The sequence below is a fragment of the Manacus vitellinus genome, unplaced genomic scaffold (assembly GCF_001715985.3).
Source record: "Manacus vitellinus isolate BGI_N305 unplaced genomic scaffold, ASM171598v3 scaffold_2_pilon, whole genome shotgun sequence".
Lineage (NCBI taxonomy): Eukaryota > Metazoa > Chordata > Aves > Passeriformes > Pipridae > Manacus > Manacus vitellinus.
This window is the reverse complement of record NW_021940208.1, coordinates 34,482,696-34,501,720: the sequence shown is the minus strand read 5'-3', so window position 1 is coordinate 34,501,720 and position 19,025 is coordinate 34,482,696. Positions and strand designations below refer to the sequence as shown.

Sequence of the window (19,025 nt, the reverse complement as noted above, 5' to 3'; positions counted from 1 at the left end):
AGCAGATCACTGGTTAACTGGGAAACTAAAATAGCATAAGGTAAAGCATAGGTGTTACTGCCTTTTCCTCTGCAACACTTTAAATGATATCACTTTCAGAGGCTTTGCGAATCACATCAGTAGAATAATGCATAGTCTTTGAGTACTGTGACTGTGACTCAGATTCAGTAAATCTAATATAGGCATCTAAATTAGATTTCTTGCCCAGGAGCAGAAACAATGCAGTCCTTATAAAATGAAGTACTTAAATGCCCTGTAACTCACTGGAGAGAAAGTGAATGGGTCCACATGGGTCCTGTTCTTATTTATACAGAGATGCTGTAGGTAACCTGTAGGAAATGCTAAGCCTCTAAATCCCCTTAGAATGTACACATTACATCTGACTGTACATGAATTTAAAAGTGTATATGAATTTGCATGTACTAATGGTGTAGAAGCCCTTTAAATCCTAGCTTGGATAACTGACATTATGAGGCAAACTTATAAATTCCTTCTCCAGCTCAGGTAGCATTTGGCAAAGAGGTACTGCCAAAAAAAAAAGCAAATTAACCAGGCAGTTGTCATCGAACTCTGACCTCTTCAATATATATTGAGCTAGATGAAACAACTGAAAGTTCCTATGTCAATCAATCTTTAAATTTCTTCTTCAGAGCAGTGTGATTGATAATACGAAATGAGAAGCTTTTTCTAGAAGCTCTAACCACCTCTAGCATCACTAAAGAAGTGCAGCTTATAAGAATTTGCACCTGACTAGAGTTCTAAGCTTTTTAGAATGGTTCTTCCCTACTGGTCTGAGGTAAATGCGAAGTATGTGTGTATATTCAGTCACACTCTACAACATTTTGTGAATTCTTTCAATCATTTCTGGATGAACTACATACCAGGAGATTATAACTTGAATCTGAAAAGACTAAAGGTATGATACAGCTTCTTATTCACCTTTGTGTTTCCACATCAGCTGGATTCCTAACCTCCCACTATAGGCAATGAAGATCTAGTGCACTTTCCAACACATAGGAACAAACCTGTGTGCTGATTTGAGAGGTTCCATGATCATGTTTTCTGGGTCCCAGCAGATTATCTGGAAGCATTCCTTCATAAATCCAGTGCCATGTTTATTGACCCTGTGTGGGTTCTTAGATGCCATGTGGCATGTCAAATGGTGCTAAATGCTTGGTTTTGTGCAAGTGGATTAAGCAATTACTCAATTTGAATGTCAACCTCTATCAGAATAATATAAATTTGGGAATGTGAGGAAGTTTGACAGTATTTTTAAAGTAATATATATGTTTATTTAAATAAAATAAAAATTAATTAATTAACTTAAGAATTAATAAATTCTCAGTCCATAAAAATGAAATTTCAGAGAAGCTTCTAGGATGATCTCCATATTCCTCTATTAGCTTATCATTGTAGGGGAAATTTAGGCCCAAAATTTCTATTGCCTATGAAGTGACAATTAGTTGAGTATGGTCAGTACAAACAAGCTAATCTGTTATTTCTCTAATTTTCTTAGATAGATCATACAGTAAAGCTAACTTACTCACTTTTTTTTATAGCAGCTTCTCTGCCTGTGGATGTAGCTTGTCAGAGGATACTTTACCTGAACAAAGATATGATAGTTCAGTGCAGTGTGCAGATACAATCCAAAGGGGTTTGTTTTGTTGTTTTTCTTTTTTATCTTCTAGCTAATTCTAAAATTGTCCAGAAGTCCTGTCAATGTGGCGAGCATTTCTTATGTAGATAAGTGACATTTGAGCATTTGTAAACAGTGAAAATGATAACCATTCAAGACAGTTATGTGTGATATTCATTTCCAAATGCATTTGTCTATCAGTAAATCTTAGTGAATACCAGTAAATATCAGTAAAGTATCACTAAATGCTTTGAAGCTGTCGTGGGGTGCTGTTCAAATAAAAAGTTGTGACAACATAATTCTATAATACCATTTATCTGACACACAGGCAACTTACCTGACTTTTTATTGAGTGTCTCATGATATACTGGGCATATGGTTTGCTGCTAAATATTTTTGGGGTATTTTTATATAGTGGAAGAATGTATTTTCACTAGTAAATCACTATTGGAAGTGATCATAAAATACTTGTGGAATGATAATGATGCATAAAAAATACAAACCTTGTCTCTCTTTAATTGTGCCTCCACAGGTCATGCAAATATAACTTATTGAATGTAGTGAAGGCAAAGATCAATCGTTGCTCTCAACAATTGTTAACAATGGGTAACTTTAAAAGCATAAACCATTATTGTTGTTGATTTCGTTGAAATCTGTTATTTTAAACAAAGAAGGAAAGAAAAAGGGAGGTCTAAGACATGGGTTGGACTTACCCTCCATAATATTATGTCTCTTTTTTGCACTGTAGTGCTGTGTTTTGCATTCTTCCTTCTCCCTTAAATTGATGCAGCATAATAGGAAAGCACAGAATAAGAAACATTTTCTTTTCTATTTCTAGTTGAGCCATCAACATTTTGGAGATTATGTATGTCCTTAAAGAATTCTTCATATTGGTAACATTTAAACTTGAAATACTATCTGGAAAAGGTGCTTAAACAGACAGTTCCCCTTCTTTGTGAGTTTTTCCTGTCCATCCTTTTTGCCTACTCCTAGGACGTGAAGATTATGTTTGAATAAGGAGAACATCATTTATGGGGGGAAAAAGCTTCTTTTATGTTTTATTTCTTTGTATTTATTCTCTTATAAGAGTTTTATGAAAGTAACATGAATTTTGGTAAATTACAGCTAGCTGCAGATAATAGGTAATTGCAGTTAAAAATAAAAAACCAGTAATTTCCAGTAATTTTTAAATGTAGACTATTAGTTTCTATCGGCTGAATAACATTTGTGTTCTATTTGTTAGCATCTTTCATGCTTTTACCTAATCTTCTATTTGATTTATCACTTTCAGAGAAAAAAAACAGAATTTTATTCAGAAGCGCTTCAAATAAAGACATCTACCTTTAAACCAAAGGAGACCAGACAATAAAAACATTTTGTCAAAGACCTTGTCTTTGTTGGTTGGGGCATTTTTTATATTTTCTCTTTTTTTTAATGTGATTTTCTTTTTGTTCAACTTCCTTTTGAATGCAATTTGACCACTAGAACTTTTCTTATTTCTTAAGAAGTATTTTAACACTAATGCAAAATGTATATTGTTCTCAGAATTATGATCTTAATTTTTTATCTCGAGAAGTAGAGAAGAAAGAATTCCAAGGTACTCTAAGACATATTCATCCCACCTAACTTTATCTAAACAAATACTAAATAATTAATAAATAAAAACTAAATAAATAATTACTACATAATTACTTTAAGAAGGGACTGTTTTCCTAAACTGAATAACATTTGAATCATTAATACATCAGGATGATAAGTAAATTGGTCAACTTAGTACAAGTTTCAAAGATAGACCCAGTAGTACTGGTAGTTCAACAAAAGTCAGTATGCGTGACAAAAAAATATGGGCATATTAAGAAATTAAGTTAAAGTTTGAACAGCGTCATAGAAGAAGACAAGGGTCCACTTATGGAAAATAATACTGAAGATTTTAATAAATGGTCTCCATAAATCATAAGCTTTGGGGAAGAGTTAATGTGAAAGTGATTTCAACACCACAGTTTAATTACTTGCTACAGATGCTACCAATGAATATTCCAATTTCATTGCTTAGTTTATTCAAGGGGGGTGGTGAAGTCAGCTTCTTCATTTCTGTATCAAATGTACAGCCTCAGAGAATGTGTGTGTAAATGGTTACTTGTTTCTCTAATATATTTATTAGGGTAATGTAATGACAGGTTAAGAAAAACAAATTTCAACTATGCTGTATTCTTTTTGGTCTGGGTTGGGTTTTGTACTCTGATGTGAGGGGAGAATAGGGAGGACTCAGGATTATAACTGAAGGGTAGAAAGCAAGTTTAAAATTTCTTTTGAATATGAAGTTATAATGTGTGTGCAAAAAGGAGAAATTGCAAATCAATTAAATACTGACAAATTTCTTCTGGCAGTGACTATGATCACCAAAACTTAGTAGATGTAAGAATTCAGTTTTTAGACAGAAAACCCAATTAATTTTTTTTTCAAAATCCCAGTCCAAGACCATTCACTATTACTGCCATGTGACTGATCTATTTGCCATATATTATCACCTGCATGCATACACAGATCACAGACTTGCAGTCACAATAAAAAAAGTCTGAGGTGTCTAAGCAGTAAATCCTAATGTAGATTTTCGTAATAGAAATTATTAAGCCGTATGTTGCAAGGAGGAACTGGTCTAGAGTTTCTTAAAGATGCTTAAGTCTGATGCATCTTATTGCTGGGAAGAAAGTAATCTTACTATGAGAATATAGAAATCTGAGGGATTTAGTATAGCCTTTCTTCTTGCATTAGTTGAGCAGCTGGCTTGACTAACACCTTATGAATAATTTAGTCCAGAAGCAACAAAAATGCTGAATTTCATGTACTGAATATTTGTGTTACTACAGAAAAGTGCCTGGAAATCTCTGAGATAAAACAACTTTACTGAAACCATTAATTAAGCATGAATAACAAAAAAAGAATTCCAAAGAGATCCAGAATGTTCAATGAGCTGAAAGAAGATGATAGAAAACAAAGCAAAATAAGACATGCTAAATTTGGGAAGTTATTAATTGCAGATATTTTTCATTATTTTATTTCTAAGACAATATATGGAAATGGTTGTTTTAAAAGCAAGTAAAAACTCAAAATTATAAATTAGATATAAAGTTTTTAAAAAATTTCAATTTAAGGCCCCTCATTGCAAGTTAGGTGAGTAAAGCAGATGATTATGTTGGATTTAGCTCAATTCATTCAACTCCTAGCAAAACAAAAAAGGTCTTTAAGTAATATTGCTAAGGTTCATATGGACAAAATGAGTTTAGAAATGGAGTTTGAACTTTAGCTCCATACATGATCAATTTGAGACCTTGTGGTCTCTATGTTTAAGGGTCCCAAAAAAGTTAACAACTTTTCTATTAATTTTTTAAAATTAGAGACAAGAGTGAAGGAATGTTTAAGTATTTTCATTTACTTTAGGTAAAAATCTATTTGTAAATCCAGATTTGTATAAGAATGACACTGTTGGTAATACCTTAATATATCCTCAAAGTGCAAAAATTGGTGGAAAATTATTTTATGACTGCTATACATTATACTTTCAAAATATAGTAATTTAAAAGAAAAAGTTAAAAGAATTTGTAAATATATTTGTCGTAAATTCATAATTATATGATTCTTGAAGTGGTACGTTCTGTTATGCAAAGTTAAGTTAATTTTGTGTGTACAAAGCTGGCCCAATTTTCAAATTCATATATAATTTCCAATGTATTTTTGAGAACTATTCTAAATCTTAATTTGAATTTTTAAAGTTTTTTAATTTATTCTTGTTCTCTGATTATAAATCTTAAATATACTAATAATGTATGCTTAATCAATAGTCCCAAATACTTTCTCACACAAACAGTGCCAACATGCTGTTGTTGTCTTTCCTATTTTCTTAGGATTTTTTCATGAATGCTTCATTTTGTATGTATAAAATTAAAATTTGTTTTGTATTTTTCTTTATTTGAAAATATTACTGATGACTGAAATATCTTACTGATTTTACTTGAAATACTTAATAGTATTACTAGTGGAAACCATTTAAATTTCTAATGCAGGAATGTAAATTAATATCATGCATTGTCAAGAAAGGTATAATGGTCTCTTAACTTAAATCTGTTCCTTTCAAGAATAGATGTTAAGCAGAAAATTTACTTAATGTTACAAGAGCAAATATTAAAGTGATATTGAAAGAAGACATATTTTAATTCCATTCCCTAGTACCTTTCTGTAATTAATTTCATAATTATCTTTTATTTTTATCTTGAACAAAGGAAGAAAATTAATTTAGAGCTAACCCATAGTATTGGAGAATTCTGGATTCTGATATAATTTTATCCACCTTTACAAGCATGTAAGCCCCTTCACACAAAAACTATGCAGTATGGAGGTTTAAGATTTGAAAAGCGGGTGTTGTGGTTTAACCCTAGCCAGCACTCAGCCCTACACAGCTGCTTGCTCACCCCCTGCCCCTAGTGGGGTGAGGGAGAGAATCAGAAAGTAAAGTAAACATGAGAAAAATCATGGGTTGAGATAAAGACAGTTAATAAGTGAAGCAAAAGCTGTGTGCATAAGCAGTACAAGGAATTGAACACCAAGCAGGTGTTCAGCCATCTACAGGAAACAGGAAGGGTGATTTGGAAAAACCAACGCCATCACTCTGAATGTCCCCCCATTCTCCTTCTTCTCACAGCTTTTTATGCTGAGCAAGACACCATATGGTATGGAATATCCCTTTGGTCAGTTCACATCAGCTGTCCTGGCTGTGTCCTCTCCCAGCTTCTTGTGCACTCCCAGCCTCTTTGCTGGTGGGGTGGGGTGAGAGGCAGAAAAGGGCTTGACTATGTGTAAGCACTGCTCTGCAACAGCTAAAACAACCTTGTGTTATCAACCCTGTTTTCAGCACAAATCCAAAACTCAGGCCCATACTAGCTACTGTGAAGAAATATAACTCTATCCCAGTCAAAACCAGCAAACTGGTCAGAAAACAGACTGTCAATTTTCAACTGAAATAAGAAAAATAATAAAAAGTATGAAGAAATGGGATATATTTTCTGCAGATAAAAAAAAACCCCTTTAATTCAGAAGATACGATATTGAATGCCTAATCATGTATCTTTTTAAACCCCACAGAGAGTGTTTGAATGTAAGCCTTTGTTTCTGTATGTATGTCAGGGAGTCAAATAATTAAACTGAATCTGCTTGTAATGCCTCATAGGTAATCACCAAAAATGTGAAAAACTTATATGGCCTCTTGAAAAATTTGTGAAGACTAACTGGTAATTGGTTAACTAAAAATTACTTGATGTAGCATACTTCCCAGTAATAAGCACTAAGTGTGAGTTTTCTCTGTCCATATTGTATTCATTTTCAGAATTTTCAGTATGATTTTCCTACCATACTTTGTGACACTATGTAGATAAAATGATTTAGGATAAAACTTGATATAGTCAGCTTTGGGAATCAACTCAAATGTGTTAAATCTAGATTCAAAAGACTCTGCATCAAAAATAAAATTTATTTGAACCCGCCCTTTAATGTGTTCCTGAAAAAAGGCAACACCCTTTTTTCGCGGTGTTTCTCAACCTTATGGGACCTTCATTTAAAACAAAAAACCAAACCACACCGAAACAAACAAAAAAAAAAACCAAAACACACCAAACAAACACAAAACCAAACCAAAACAAAACCAAAACAGAACAAAAAAAAAATGAGAAAAACCAGGAAAAAAAAAGAAAAAGTAAGCTTACATCACTTCTAGGGGGAAAAAAGTGCTTTATTACCTAGATGGTGAAAAGGAACATTCTTTTCTACCTGTTTTAACAAGATTTATAATGATATAAAATCACAGTTTAAGTGAAACCTATTATTCCCAATTTAAACCTAGTTAGTGAGATTAGCATTTAAATTATCTGTCATCAATTTTATTTCAGTTTTTAGTAGTGGCTGATGTCTATTCAATTCCTGTAGACTAAACTAAAGATATTATTCATGTCAACCAAGATTTTAATCTGAGAAAGCATAGATATATTCATTCAGGAAGAATCTTGAATTATTGATTCATGACCAAATTTATTCATACAGAAGTTGATCTGCTTGGTATGCTATTGATAATAGTAGCTCAGTATACTGTTGTTTCTACTTATAAACCCTACATTAATTGGGTTATTATAAAGTTTGTTTTCAAGATGTTCTTGGAAAAAGAAATAACAAAACTATTTACAATCACTACATAATTGCCCTGAAAAACATACATCTCCAAAATCAATTTACTATGAAACATGTAAATGGCAGTTGTTGATCTATTACCAGTTGCAGAACAGTTCCGCTCTCTCAAGGAATTCTGCATAATTTTTTAAAAAAATCATAGAGTTACAGCATGGTTTCAATTGGATGTGACCTTAAATATCATCTACTTTCAACTCCCCTGCCATGGGCAGAGATGTCACCAGCTAGACCAGGTTGCTCAAAGTCCCATCCAGCCTGACCCTGAACACTGCCAGGGATGACCTGTTCCAGTGTCTCACAATGAAACAAAAAAAATTAAATTACTTAACTCTCTATTATCTTTATCCCATAAGTTCAAAACTTTTTAAGTAAGAAACTTAAACATTATTAAACAATAGTCTTTATAACAAGATCATTTTTATCCAATAGAAGTAGCTCAGAATTTATTTGTTTCATAAAAAAAGAAGTAGCACTTTGTGGGGGATTTTTTTTTCCTTCATGTTTGCAGTGGAGCACAAATAACCTAACTGATATTTCTTAAAATGGGTATATTTATATTTAGTTCTAATCAGAATAGCAATTAATTAAGTTGAAATCTTCAGTTACAATAGTATTACAGGCATTTCTTGCAATTGAATTACAGACAGAAAACACAAAGTGTCAAAAATTTATTCCTTTCATCACATTAGGCAACTGAAATGCTTGCATTCATATGCCAACATTATGATGTAGGAATAATGACCTCTACCAGCTTTAGACAGATAAAAAATTCTTCTAATTGGAACTCTGTCCATAGAAACACAGTGTTTCCTAACAACTAGAGCAGCGTAAGCATGGTAGGACTTTGAAAGTATAACTAATCTTATAGAAAGTTTCAAATTAGTAGTTTTATACTTTCCAGAAATTCCTATGAACCCTTTATTTGCTTTTCATTTTAATCTGTACAAAGAGCAATCATGACCTTACCTTTCAGAAGTCTCTATCCTTTCCTGGTAGCTGCATTACTGTGATCATCAACAGTAACCAGCCATAACAAATCTGTACATGGAACAAGACTCATAAAAGGACAATGATGGCTAATCAAATATCTCTCTTGAAAACTATTCAATGTGTAAACTTTCAGATTTTTCTTTCATATGGTAATGTGTTTCTCTGACTCAAGGTTGTCAAGTGACTTCAGATGTGTTTTGGATCAAGAAAGAGACTTATGGGCTTTGTTAAATGAAATGTGCCATAAAAATCCACATTTCATTAATTCACAATTCATTTAAAGGACTTTAAACTTTTTGTTCTTCTCTTACAATTATTAATGCTATTAAGATAATTCTAATCCTCTGTTCCACATGACATTGGCATGTAAGTTTCCAAGGGCACGGGACTCTTTAAGGTTTTTCAAAGGGAGAATGCATCTAGATACTGGGATGGTTTTTAGAGAACTGAAAGATGCTTTCTGTCTGTGATAAAATTAGTGATTGGGTATGAAATTTAATACTAATCAGGGTATGGAATAATTATATGTTCTTAAGGACTATTCAAGACTATAAATCATAATAGATAGACATGGGCAGATAGACACCACATAACGCATAATTTGCAATGATGCTGTCCCTCTTTTGGCAGCAATTATCTGTTGGATTACAGATTAAAAATTTTACATGTGCTTATTCTTTAACTTTGGCATGCAGGGAGTACTTTCTCAGTTTATTTTATAGCCCTGATATCTGTCCTGGAGGAAATACCCATGTTTTTCTTTTTAGTGGTAGGAATCCAATGGTGTTTCATCATCTCCCCTTTTGGATAATTACTGTGTCTGAGGCACATACCAGGGTGGTGGAATTTGAGGTTTAGTTCATCCTGACTGAGTGAATATTGTCACACCTTGCACTTTTCACAAGGTAGAAAGCTCTATCTAAATAACCACGAATCGTTCAGTGTCTCTTCAGAAGTATGAGGTTACTATGAAGGTTTTTCTCTAGCAGTGGCTAAATTTCATCCTACATGACACATACTCAACAGGGTAGAAAAGGACCCATCCTATTTCTCAGGTGATCGGTTATGTAGAATAAGTGAGATTTTGCTTAATATCATTCGAATCAACTATTCAAATCACCTCAATAACTGGAAATCACTTTCATAACAGCAGGCTGGAGGAGATCTGTCAGGAAGCAGTAAATGCAGAGATGCTCCCCAAGGAAGGAAGGTGGGAGCTGAGAATAACAGCAAGGCAGGCAGCAATCAGTGAAGTCTCATGGTGCACCCACTGTCAGTCAGCGTACCAAAACTCCTTCTTTTGAGCTCATTAGACTTGACTTTCCTTTTGGCAGTACTTGAGTACTTTACACTCCAGATCTCCAACTGAATATGCTTCACTGAGTTGAAACATGCCAGCTCTCTGCAGCATGGAGTTGAAAGTAATTTGGAAGTACATCTGAGAAAGCACTTGTTCAGGGTTTTAGCTAGGAAAAATGAGAAACATGATGACACAAAGTTACAAAAAATTCTCAGGATGTTGCTAGTCTGAGAAGTTCTAGCAACGCTAAAATTAACTATGCTGGAGTAGCATTGATATGAATCTTCTGAGAAGTGACAGCTCTGTGAATTTCCACATGTTACAAAACCCATCAATCTTCATTTAATGTTAGATACAATTCTCTTTTAATGAAGCATGTCATAGCCATGGAAAAGCTAGCTGAACATAATATAGTTTTCAGGGAAGTATCCTTATTAACTGAATTTCCTGATCAAATGCATCCTGATTTAATAAAAATATATTGATTATCCTGACATAATAAGGAAAGATAACTATGGAGTAGAAAAAAATTGAAGCAGATTATTGAAATTTAGACAACATGACACAATTAGCTTTATATGACTTCTGGTTTCTAAATAGTAGCTTCAGTTTCAGTTTCTTCTTTTTTCCCCTCGCTCACAGGTTTAGCCTTAAGGAGATTCAAAAATACAGTGTTTATCAAAAGTCAGCCCATGTGCTAAAAAAAGTGAGTAGGAGGGATAAATCAATATTTTTCTTAAAATTATTGTTCCCATATCTTTACAGTCGGGAAAAGACATTGGAATAGTATGTTTTGCATTACACGGTTGATTCTTTTTTTTTTTACTGTTATTTTTATAGTAAGTTAGAGTAGGCTTTTTGACAAAAAAAATAAAGAAAAAGGTTTTTATGATTTGGACACTGAGTATATATTTTTTTTAGGGAAATGAACACAGGTTTCTGTCTGCTTGAATTGATTTTTTTTTCCCTTTCTAAGGTGAATTTCTAATTGGAAAGAAAAAGATATGCAGCTTTCATTTGTACTTGGTGCATGAAATCTCAGGATTTTGGGACAGAACGGTGTTTATGGATTATTAATTCTTTATTTGAAACACCTGGCAACTCAGTTGAAAGATCTCAGAAATAAATATTTGCTTTAAGAGCCTAGGCACAGATTGGAATCTCTGAATAAAGAAGTAGTAGTCTAACAAGAAATCACGAATATTATTGTTGGACTTTGATCCTCACTGATATAATAAGCCTGCCATAAAGACCCTTGACATCAATTCCATTAATTCCATTAAGCATTAGAAAGTATATATAACTTAATATTACCTCAAATTTGTGCAGAGAAAACTGATAATTTGATTTCTTAGCTCTCTTGTGCCTGTATTCTGCTAAGTTAATGTTGACAGAGTATACTGTTCAGTTCAGTAGTCCTAAATGTACATTAAATCATCTTGCAAGAGACGGCATGATCCTGCTTAAACTCTGAATATGGTTTGTCTTCAGGTCTTTGATTTTTAGTCTACTGACAGCCTGCTGAACACTTTAGAGGAAAAAAAATCAGGAAAAGAATATGTAAAAAATCTTAACAGTATGAAATAAAAATTAAACTAGTGTTCTGAAAAATGCTCAACACCATTGCTTATTAGCATACTTTAATATTCCTATTTATTAACATTAATTGCATCCTAACCAGAACAGGCACACACAAACACACAGAAACCCTTATCGCACAATCATAGAATCATAGAATGGGTTGGATTGGAAGGGGATCTTGAAGATTATCTAGTTCCAACCCCTCTACCAAGGGCAGGGATACCTTCCGCTAGATCGGGTTGCTCAGAGCCCCATCTAACCTGGCCTTGAATATCTCCAGGGATTGGGCATCCACAACTTCCCTGGGCAACCTGTTTGTGTGCCTTGTCACCCTCACAGTAAAGATGTTTTTTCTCATACCTAATCTAAATCTGCTCTCCTTCAATTTGAACCCATCCCCCCTTGTCCTGTCACTATAGTGCTTGTAAATAGTCTTGCCTCATCTTTCCTGTAAGTTCTCTTCAGGTACTGGAAGGCCACAATTAGGTCATCCTGAAGCTTTCTCTTTTCCAGGCTGAACAATCCCAGATTTCTGCCATTCCTCATAGGAGAGGTGCTCCATCATTCTGATCATCTTCATGGTCCCCTCTGGACTCACAAAGGTCCATGTTCTCCTGTGCTGGGGACCCCAGAGCTGGATGCAGTGCTCCAGGTGGGGTCTCTTCAGAGCAGAGTAGAGGGGCAGAATCACCTCCCATGACCTGCCGGCCACACTGCTTTTCATGCAACCCATGATACGACTGGCTTTCTGAGCTGCAAATGCAGATTGCTGGGTCATGTCCAGCCTCTCATCCATCAGCACCTCCAAGTCCTTCCTGGCAGGGCTGCTCTTGATCTGTTCATCCTCCAACCTGGATTGATACCTGGGGTTGCCTCAACCCAGATGCAGCACCTTGCACTTGGTCTAATTAAACTGCATGAGATTCCCATGTGCCCACTTCTTGAGCTTGCCTAGGTCCCTCTTCATGTGTGCCATCCCATCCTTCAGGTGTGCCAACCCCACCACTCAGTTTGGTGTCATCTGCAAACTTGTTGATGGTGCACTCAATCCCTCTGTCTATGTCATTAATGAAGGTATTAAATAATACTGATCCCAGTCCGGACCCTTGAGGGACACCACTTATCACTGATGCCCACTGGGACTCTGAACCTTTGACATCTACTCTCTGGAAGCAACCATCCAAACATTTCCTAATCCACCTAACAGTCCACACATCAAAACCATCACTCCAATTTGAAGAGAAGGATGTTTTGGGGAACCATATCAAAGGCTTTACAGAAGTCCATATAAATGACATCTGTAGGTCTTCCCTTATCCACTGATGTAGTTACTCCATCAAGGAAGGCCAATGGGTTGGTCATACAGGATTTTCCCTTGCTGAATCTCTGCTGGATGTCTCAAATCACCTTCCTGTTCTCCATGTGCCTTAGCATAGTTTCTAGGAGAATCTGTTTCAGGCACAGAGATGAGACTGACAGGTTTAGTTCCCAGTGTCATCCTTTCTTCCCATTTTAAAGATGTTTCCCTTTTTCCAGTCCCCTGGGACTTCCCCTGACTGCCATGACTTTTCAAATATCGCAGAAAGTAGCTTGGCAACTACATCAGCCAGTTTCTTCAGGACTCTGGGATGCATTTTGTTGGGTCTGATAGACTTGTTCACATTCAGGTTCCTCAGGTGGTCATGAACCTGATCTTTGCTTAAAATGGCAGAGATTTTGCTCCCCCAGTCCTCATCTCACTGTCCATCCACTTGAGAGGCATGGGAAGAGAGGTTGCCATTCATGACTGAGACTGTTAACTACCTCAACCTTCTCCTCGACTGCTGTTACCTGTTCACCTTCTAGCAAACAAAATGCTTGCTTTTAATTTCTTGATAATCAGAAGTTTTGCAGCCCTTCCATTGATATAATGCGTGACAAGATTATTAGGGTACACTCACTGAAAGTTGTTAAAAATCATAGCCTAAATACCTTCCTGAGAATTGTGTTTTCCTCTACATGCTAGGGAAGGTTAATAAATCTGAAAATTAATTGGACTCTAACCATAGACTCTATTTTCTTGATACTCAATTTAGATTAAGAAATACTGAAAAAAAATCCAGTGATTATTCTACTATTCTTGTACTGACTCTAGCTCATTAGAATTAAGTGTAAAAGCATATAGAAATTCTATTTTTGTATAATACCATTACAGTCTGTGTGAAAACACTGACATGCTATGAGAGAAGAGAATAGAATCTTGATATTTAATATCATGAAATTAGATATGAAGATCACTTATGTTAGATCAGAGACATTTTAAAGCACTTATTGATAAAATTTTAGGTGACTGCCTTTTTGATTAAGAATAGCAGACTCTGGGAGATGGCCACTTTCCTGTAAAAAAAAAAAAGTTAATATAAAAGTTTAAGAATATTTTCAAGTATAATTTATTTTATGTGCAATTTATTTACAAACATTTATATCAAGCTATTAACCTCAACCATGTGTAGTGACCCCTCTTAAAAATATTGCCATCCAGGAACACAAATGTCTCTGCCTCTTTTTTTGGAATGTGTCTATTTATGTTCTGTCTGTGCCTCATACTGTTTTAATAAAATTCTTGACAACCCAGCGCCCTGAGCCTTCAACCTCAAAGCATTTATATTACAGATGGAAGTACATATTGTTTTAATCTGACCACAGTATTAAAGCCTCTTCAGTGACTTTGCTTTCCAAAAGCGGCTTTTTCTTGTTAAAATTATCCGAAATCTAGATGCAGGCAGGTGTGTTTCTAAGGAGTAAGACTACAACAGATGATAATTTTGTATATGATATTGACTCCCTCTTAGTGAATTTCTGTCGTCAAGAGAATATGGCCTTGGAATATATAGATCAGTAGAAACAAATTAGTTTAAAAGATACATACATGTTAGGAAGAAGCCAGAATGGAAGTTGTGACAAATTTAAAGGAGCAGCGGATCAAATTTCACATCTTTTCTGTAACACTTCTCTGAGACTGAATTCATATTAGTCAATCTCAATATTTTTCTTGTTTTTCCAGTCAGTGCTGCTATTTCAAACATTTTTTTTTAGTTTCTTAATACAGTAGTCATGCACATTTGTAAAAATGAATATGACAGATACAGTTGTTTTATGAGAAAAAAATAGCAAATACAGTTTTGGAGAACAAATATATGGAGGGATTTATATATATATCTCATTTTCCATGTAAGTAAGAAAAGTGCTTGGTTCACCAGACATAGAAAGTTGATATGACAGTTTTCAAAAATCTAATCTACCTAAATGAAAGAAAGCATATGAGCCATTCATTATTGATTGGGAGAAAAAACTTCAGCCTCATGCCTTCATTTATTGATACATTAATCCAGGTTTGGTACTTTGACAGCAATTTATTCAGAAATCCTGAAAGATATTTGAATTCCTCAAAATAAATTGATATTTTCAATGCCTTTGTATCTCATCTGTCTCTTTCTTTCTTGAATTTCTTTTTACTTTCATGATCATGGGATCATTTGTAGTTGGTGCATAATCTATTTGAAAACATGGACCACATTCAAAGATGTTTTCTGAAAATATTATTATCAGAGAACATAACTGTCTTTTACTTTCATATATTCATTCTTTTAATATTCTTGTATCTTAACTGATAAAACAACACCATAGGTTTAGTGACCAAAAAAAAAAATTTGTTTGGTTTAGCCTTCTTAATTATACATTTGTGAGATAGCATATATTTATTGGAGCATTTAGTTTCGTATCTAAGGACAAAAAATGAATATTAGGATTACTCCAGTGAAGACATTTAAGTTTAATATTTATGCAGTCCTTGTGCAAACTAATGATTTGCAAACCCATGGTTTCCTTTGTATTACCTGTTCCCTCTGTGAGAGAGTAGAATAGAACAGAATAAAATAGAATAGTTCAGCTGGAGGTGACCTACAAATATTCTCTCGTCCAACTGACTGACCACTTCAGGGCTGACCAAAAGTTAAAGCAAGTTATTAAAGGCATTGTTCAAATACCTCTTAAGCACTGGCATGCCTGGGGCATGCACCAGCTCTCTAGGTGTAAATAAATGCTTCCTAATGTAAATTCTACTGTTTTCTATGAACCAAGGGGCTTTGTGTATTGCTATGCTAAATTATCACACTTTTGTTCTTATTCCTCCTCCCTAAAACTAATTCAATTACTTTGTGGTGAGGTCTCTTTGTACCTTTTTGCATTGTCTTCTACTTTCTCTTTTCCTCTCCCATTTTTTTTTATACCCCAACTTTTTTTCTCTTTTATTATATGGATATGTGGATATTTTATGGTACCAGATATTCGGGAAGTTGGGCAGAATGAAACATGATGCATACTGTCATCTGAAATGTGCCAGAGGTTTTCAACACACAATAGATGGCTTAAAACTACAAATCTTGTTAATTAGATGTTAATGCTTTAATAATGTCAACTGTATTTCATCAGTTTTTTGCCTGGAATGTCATTGAACATTGGTGTGACTCAAACCATCCACAAGTTTTCTCACCCATGAGTAACCCATGGAGGACACCTCATAGTCTTGGTAATTTGGACAGCCAGCTTTAATTAAATGGAAAACATTTTTAAAAAATCCTTTAATATCTTCAACTACAACTTGTGGAATTTGTATTAGAACATAAAAGAATGAACTACCCAGTCTCCCACTGTAATACATATTCTCATCAAATTAAATGAGAGTTAGTTCTGCAATTTAATAATAGAATCAAACTTTTGGATACAAGAAATTTCACTGACTTCCCCAAGACCTACAAAAACTCAAGATGTGAGTAGAATTTAAATCCCTAGAATTTAAACACTTCAGAATTCCTAATAACTTTTGCATTTTTACAGTTTTAATGTAGATAAATTTAATATAATCTACCTGGAGAACAAACAATAATTGAAAAAAAAACCAAACAAGAAAAAAAAGCCAAACATTAAGTTCAAATTTAAAACCATAGATTCTGGATTGACCACTTTCATTCAGGAGTAAAATTTTGGGTCTCTAAAATAGGAATTTCTGGAAAAGTCAGCTTCTGACTTTGTAGTCAGTAGATCTGCAGTGGTCAAAAATTCAGAATCAAAAGTTGCAAGTTGTTAGAAAAGAAAAAGTAAAAGATAACAAAACAGAGCACATCATTTTACCACCACAATAATTCATGGTTAATAACGTGTGCGGTTCTGATCCCTTCACAAAAAGAATCCAACAAAACTGAAAGGTTCAGAAAAAGTCAACAAAGGTGATAAAAGATATAAATCTTCTTTCATCTAAGTAATGACTGAGAAAGCTGAGGCTTCTTGGTCTAGAAAATACTTGACTAAAAGAAAATACAACAGAAGTCTAGAATATTCTAAGAAACTTGGTACATCAGTAATTCATTTTCTCTTTCAACAGAAGAATTAGGGGGTACTGAAAGAAAGAAATGTATGAAACAAATCAAGTGAAAGCAAACAAAGCAACCAGAGCCAGGTTTGAAACAAAAGGAGGGAGGTAAACCTTCATATACAGTGAGTAATAGGCTGGGTACATTGTGGATGCTACAAATTTATGTGAGTTAAAAGGAAGATTGAACTACTTAATGGAAGATAAGGTCCCTGAGAATTACAAATTGCATGGAAAAGACATCCACCTCAGAATGTGCCTGATCTGAAAGTCGGACATTGGGTGAATATTAAAGGGAGTTACTGTATATTTGAAAATAATTTCATGGTTTGCTCCCTAGACATTGACATATGGTCACAGTTGGAGACATCTTTTATCTAGGCTAGATGAGCCTCTCTCTTCACTTCTTTTAACGTATTTATTTAAACATATCTATTAAGCAATTTAAGCATATTTATAATCTGTTAGGTCGTCAGCCATGAAAAAGAGTTCTGGATCACCAGTTGAGATACTGTAGCCTGCATTGCCTTTCTTTGAACCTGAATAGACTCATCTCATCATAGACACTTAAAATCAGAAGCAGGACACAACTGTCTACATGTGCAAGCTATTAATACTTAGATGTCACAAAAAAAATCTGCTAAAGGCTGACAGATTGACAAAGGACATTCATACGTTCTTCAGCAGCCATTGAAACCCAGATGAAATAGCTGAAGGTTCTTACAAGCAGTCTAACTTCCTGTTTTTAGGCAACTGCAATACAGTTTGCATATGTTTGCATATATGTGTCTGGGTGGAGATACATCCTCAAACTTCTGGAACTAAATTCTCCTGCTTCCTGGCCTTCAGCGGCTTCTCCGAAAATTATTTGGTCTCCCAGTCATATATTCTAGGAGATCTAAAAATTTACCACACTGTACAGATATACTGTCATATGCAGTTAAAACCTGCTCTAATATGATGGTCAGCGGAATGTAGGGATCAGCATGTAGATGTAATACTCAACTGCCTAAATATAAATATTGAGAGTTTGACTGAATTTGAATGCCCTAGTGTATCTGGCAGATATGGCCCAAAATCTTCATAAGCACTGCACTCTTCTGACCTGACATCAATGAGATCACAGAATCATTCAGGTAGCAGTAGAGGTCAGGAGGTCTGTAGTCCAACAGATCAAAGATAGGTCAGCTGTGAGATTAGCCCAGGTTACTTAGTTCAGTGGGATCTTGAAAACTTATGGGGTGATTTATTACTTCTCAAAAACTGGTAGATTTGTACATACAGGCAGATGAATCCAACACTTAACATTTACAACTTGCAACCTTCTTCTTTGGAAATGTAACATAATAGTCTTTCAACTGTATGCACTAAGCATTTGGTTTTGTAACTATTGATTACATTTTTAAGCCAATTGTAAAAAGTTACATTTTCTGCATTATTAGTCCTTTATTTTGCTAATAATACGGCAAAACAACAGATTCAAAACTTGAATAAGCAAGTTCTTTCATTGGGTTGTTGTTGATGTTTTGTTTTGTTATTGTTGTTGTTGTTGGGGTTGTTTTGGTTTGGTTTTAGAAATAAAGGATGTTCCTGCAAAGAGATGCTTTCCGGGTCCTTTCAGTGTCACTTTGGAAACCATTAGAAATAAGTCAGCCTACAAGAGAGCAGTTAGAGGTCTTCAATGCCTTCAGTAAGAGATTAGTAAGATTGTAGTCTTAACGGCTGGCGAAACAGTGATTTTAAAGTCTTTTAAAAATCAATTAACTATTTACTTTTCTGCCCCTGCTGCAAAAAAAAACCCAGCCCTGCAAAACCATGTATTCTACAATGAAGTGATATACTTACAACATCCTTTTTATCTTCTCTCATTGCATGGTATT

At 34.5% G+C, this 19,025-nt stretch overlaps 1 protein-coding gene across 1 annotated transcript in view; it reads left to right on the top strand.

Annotated features, from left to right (window-relative positions):
- KLHL1 (kelch like family member 1) overlaps positions 1-19,025 on the top strand; it is a 142,851-nt gene that overhangs the window by 66,702 nt on the left and 57,124 nt on the right. The gene's annotated exons all lie outside the window — the stretch shown is intronic.